General features: G+C 62.8%; 1 pseudogene; it reads left to right on the plus strand.

Annotated features, from left to right (window-relative positions):
* Nucleotides 1-5000, plus strand: part of LOC126430589 (large subunit ribosomal RNA) — a 7955-nt pseudogene that overhangs the window by 569 nt on the left and 2386 nt on the right.

A 5000-nucleotide genomic window follows, 5' to 3' on the forward strand; every position in this document is an offset into this window, starting at 1 on the left:
CCGCGGGGTGGGGCCGTTCCGGTGTGCGGTGGGCCGCACTTCTCCCCTAGTAGGACGTCGCGACCCGCTGGGTGCCGGCCTACGGCCCGGGTGCGCAGCCTGTCCTTCCGCGGGCCTCGGTTCGCGTCTGTTGGGCAGAGCCCCGGTGTCCTGGCTGGCTGCCCGGCGGTATATCTGGAGGAGTCGATTCGCCCCTTTGGGCGCTCGGGCTCCCGGCAAGCGCGCGCGGTTCTTCCCGGATGACGGACCTACCTGGCCCGGCCCCGGACCCGCGCCGCTGTTGGCTCGGGATGCTCTCGGGCGGAATAATCGCTCCCGTCAGCGGCGCTTCAGCTTTGGACAATTTCACGACCCGTCTTGAAACACGGACCAAGGAGTCTAACATGTGCGCGAGTCATTGGGCTGTACGAAACCTAAAGGCGTAATGAAAGTGAAGGTCTCGCCTTGCGCGGGCCGAGGGAGGATGGGGCTTCCCCGCCCTTCACGGGGCGGCGGCCTCCGCACTCCCGGGGCGTCTCGTCCTCATTGCGAGGTGAGGCGCACCTAGAGCGTACACGTTGGGACCCGAAAGATGGTGAACTATGCCTGGCCAGGACGAAGTCAGGGGAAACCCTGATGGAGGTCCGTAGCGATTCTGACGTGCAAATCGATCGTCGGAGCTGGGTATAGGGGCGAAAGACTAATCGAACCATCTAGTAGCTGGTTCCCTCCGAAGTTTCCCTCAGGATAGCTGGTGCTCGTACGAGTCTCATCCGGTAAAGCGAATGATTAGAGGCCTTGGGGCCGAAACGACCTCAACCTATTCTCAAACTTTAAATGGGTGAGATCTCCGGCTTGCTTGATATGCTGAAGCCGCGAGCAAACGACTCGGATCGGAGTGCCAAGTGGGCCACTTTTGGTAAGCAGAACTGGCGCTGTGGGATGAACCAAACGCCGAGTTAAGGCGCCCGAATCGACGCTCATGGGAAACCATGAAAGGCGTTGGTTGCTTAAGACAGCAGGACGGTGGCCATGGAAGTCGGAATCCGCTAAGGAGTGTGTAACAACTCACCTGCCGAAGCAACTAGCCCTGAAAATGGATGGCGCTGAAGCGTCGTGCCTATACTCGGCCGTCAGTCTGGCAGTCATGGCCGGTCCTTGCGGCCGGCCGCGAAGCCCTGACGAGTAGGAGGGTCGCGGCGGTGGGCGCAGAAGGGTCTGGGCGTGAGCCTGCCTGGAGCCGCCGTCGGTGCAGATCTTGGTGGTAGTAGCAAATACTCCAGCGAGGCCCTGGAGGGCTGACGCGGAGAAGGGTTTCGTGTGAACAGCCGTTGCACACGAGTCAGTCGATCCTAAGCCCTAGGAGAAATCCGATGTTGATGGGGGCCGTCATAGCATGATGCACTTTGTGCTGGCCCCCGTTGGGCGAAAGGGAATCCGGTTCCTATTCCGGAACCCGGCAGCGGAACCGATACAAGTCGGGCCCCTCTTTTAGAGATGCTCGTCGGGGTAACCCAAAAGGACCCGGAGACGCCGTCGGGAGATCGGGGAAGAGTTTTCTTTTCTACATGAGCGTTCGAGTTCCCTGGAATCCTCTAGCAGGGAGATAGGGTTTGGAACGCGAAGAGCACCGCAGTTGCGGCGGTGTCCCGATCTTCCCCTCGGACCTTGAAAATCCGGGAGAGGGCCACGTGGAGGTGTCGCGCCGGTTCGTACCCATATCCGCAGCAGGTCTCCAAGGTGAAGAGCCTCTAGTCGATAGAATAATGTAGGTAAGGGAAGTCGGCAAATTGGATCCGTAACTTCGGGATAAGGATTGGCTCTGAGGATCGGGGCGTGTCGGGCTTGGTCGGGAAGTGGGTCAGCGCTAACGTGCCGGGCCTGGGCGAGGTGAGTGCCGTAGGGGTGCCGGTAAGTGCGGGCGTTTAGCGCGGGCGTGGTCTGCTCTCGCCGTTGGTCGGCCTCGTGCTGGCCGGCGGTGCAGGATGCGCGCGCCTGCGCGGCGTTCGCGCCCCGGTGCTTCAACCTGCGTGCAGGATCCGAGCTCGGTCCCGTGCCTTGGCCTCCCACGGATCTTCCTTGCTGCGAGGCCGCGTCCGCCTTAGCGTGCTCCTCCGGGGGCGCGCGGGTGCGCGGATTCTCTTCGGCCGCCATTCAACGATCAACTCAGAACTGGCACGGACTGGGGGAATCCGACTGTCTAATTAAAACAAAGCATTGCGATGGCCCTAGCGGGTGTTGACGCAATGTGATTTCTGCCCAGTGCTCTGAATGTCAACGTGAAGAAATTCAAGCAAGCGCGGGTAAACGGCGGGAGTAACTATGACTCTCTTAAGGTGGCCAAGTGGCGGCGGTGTGGCTGCATCCGGACTTGGCTTTTCGAAGTGCGGTCTTGATGTAGTCGTGCTGCTGCTGCGAGGTGCCTTCCTTGGGTTATGGTTACAGGGAGAGTGATGCGCAATACATGGGCCTAGCCCTCTTAGCCTCTCCTCTCCTGCGGTCTTCTCCCCTTCTCGTGGGCCCGCTGATTTTCGCAGAGTGGAAGACCGCACCAGGGGCTTGGGGGGGTTACCAGCCCCCCCTCGCACTATCCCTTTTTTTTAGTTGGGGGCAGTATTCAGAGAAAAAGTGGTGGCCCTTCCGCTGAAGGTGCCACCCCAACTCCCCCAGCACCTAGCCGGCCAACCGGCCGTGCCGAAAATCTTGTAACTTTTGCAGCTGTATACGCCTGTAGTGAGTGCCACCGCAGCTTCACCACCAAGAACGGTCTCGGGGTCCATCGCCGCCGCCAACACCTTGCGGCCGCCAACGCGGAGATCGTCACGGAGAGGCATCGCGCGAGGTGGACGGAGGAAGAAGTCCTGTCGCTCGCCAAGGCGGAGGCCGAACTGTTCCTCGAGAGGGACGCCCGGTTCTTCTTTGTAAATCAAGAGCTCATCAGGATGTTCCCCGACCGAACGCTTGAGGCAATCAAGTGCCGACGGCGGCAAGCTGCCCACAAGCAGCTTGTCCGCCAATTCATGGAGGCGCTTGAGATCGGTCGGGGGGAAGAGCCGGTGTCCCGCCGGGGAGCAGCGAGCCCGCTGCCTGACGCGGGCGAGGCCGCTGCGCCGCCCGTCGACGCAGCCGAGGACTTCGCGGCCGACACCACCGGGCCGCCGCCGGAGGGGCCGACTGACGCCGCCATCTGGGAGCATCTGGCGGGGCTACCCGCTTCCGCCCAGCGTTTCTCTGCCCTGGATCGTGTCATAGGTCTGGGGCGGGGCACGCCGCCCGATGTCATCCTGGGCATGCTCCCGGATGCCCTTGCGTCGGTCGGGTCCAGAGGGGAGAGATCGATCACCAGGACACAGCGGCCGCGCCAACCATCGAAGCGGCCGCCTGCCGCGCCGCCGACGCAGAAGCGCAAGCGGCGCCGCTGGGAGTACGCGAGAACGCAGGATGCCTTCCGACGGTCGCGTGCACGTTGCGTGCGCGGCCTCTTGGATGGCACCCTGCTCCAGCCGCCACCTGCCATCCCTGGTCTGCTGGACTTCTGGGCGGACCTCTTCACCAAGAAGCCCATCTCCACCGCGGGCTTCATTCGTGACCGCCTCCTCCCGCACTCGGAGCCTGTCGCTCCCGAGTGCCTATGGGGGCCGGTCACACATGAGGAGGTCGCCGCCGCGTTGCCGCCCAGGGGATCAGCAGCCGGGCCGGACGGCCTTACCCCAGCGGAGTTGCGGCGCCTGCCGCACGAAGTCCTGGTGAAAGTGATGAATCTCTTCCTTCTGGCCCGCGCCCTTCCGGAACGCCTGCTTCGCGCGCGAACGTCCCTTCTCCCGAAGACGGCTGCACCAACATCCCCCGCTGACTTTCGCCCCATTACGGTCTGCTCGGTGTTGGCGCGGACCTTTCACAAGGTTCTCGCGTCACGCCTGATGCGCGCATGTGCTGTGGACGAACGTCAGCGGGCATTCATCCCTCGGGATGGGATGTTGGAAAATACCTTCATCTTGGACACTGCTCTCACCGACGCAGTTCGCTCCTGCCGCTCTGTCTTTGTGGCATCGATCGACGTATCTAAGGCATTCGATTCGGTAGATCATGCTGCCCTTCGCCCCGTGCTGAAGGCGCATGGCCTGCCGGATTGTTTTGTCGAGTATGTCGAGCGGTGCTACGAGGGCAGCACGACAGTGATAGCGGACGGCGCCGGCGTGGGCGTGTCTGTGCAGCCAGCACGGGGCGTTCGCCAGGGCGATCCCCTCTCCCCCCTCCTGTTCAACTTTGCGGTGGACTACGTTTTAGGCCAACTGCCCTCCCACATCGGAGCTCGGATCCTCGGTCGCAGAGTCAACGCTGCGGCCTTTGCAGATGACGTCTTGCTGTTTGCAGCGACCCCGAGGGGCTTGCAGTCCCTCATCGACGCAGCTACCGCAGCCCTCGCCCACCTGGGGCTGCAGATCAACGCCCGGAAGTGTTTCACCCTCGCCTTAGTCGCGTCAGGGCGCGAGAAGAAGGTGAAGGTGGACAGCAATGTCACCTTCACAGCAGGCAATACCACCATGCCTGCCCTGCGTGTGGGTGAAACCTTCCGGTACCTGGGGCTGCAATTTTCCACGGCGGGTCGCTGTGTCTTCAATCCACGTCGCCACCTGGTGGAGCAGCTTGACGTCATCTCCCGAGCTCCGCTGAAGCCGCAACAGCGCCTCCACGCTCTCACCAACGTACTTCTCCCTGGCCTGTACCACGGGCTGGCCCTCAGCCGCACCCGGGTGGGTGCATTGAAGTCGGCCGACGTCACCATCCGGGCCGCCGTCAGGAGATGGTTCCGCCTTCCGGCGGACACCCCCCTGGGATACTTCCACGCTCCTGTTGCCCAGGGGGGCCTCGGCATTCCATCTTGCCGATGGATGGGTCCGACCCTCCGTCGGTCCCGTCTCCTGGCGCTGAAGAAGATAGGGCCAGCCTGCGACGGTGCAGGCATGGATGAGGTGCAGCGTGAGATCGAGGTGCTGGAGCGCCACCTAATGTGGGAGGGC

This window comes from Schistocerca serialis, unplaced genomic scaffold (assembly GCF_023864345.2).
Source record: "Schistocerca serialis cubense isolate TAMUIC-IGC-003099 unplaced genomic scaffold, iqSchSeri2.2 HiC_scaffold_1051, whole genome shotgun sequence".
Lineage (NCBI taxonomy): Eukaryota > Metazoa > Arthropoda > Insecta > Orthoptera > Acrididae > Schistocerca > Schistocerca serialis.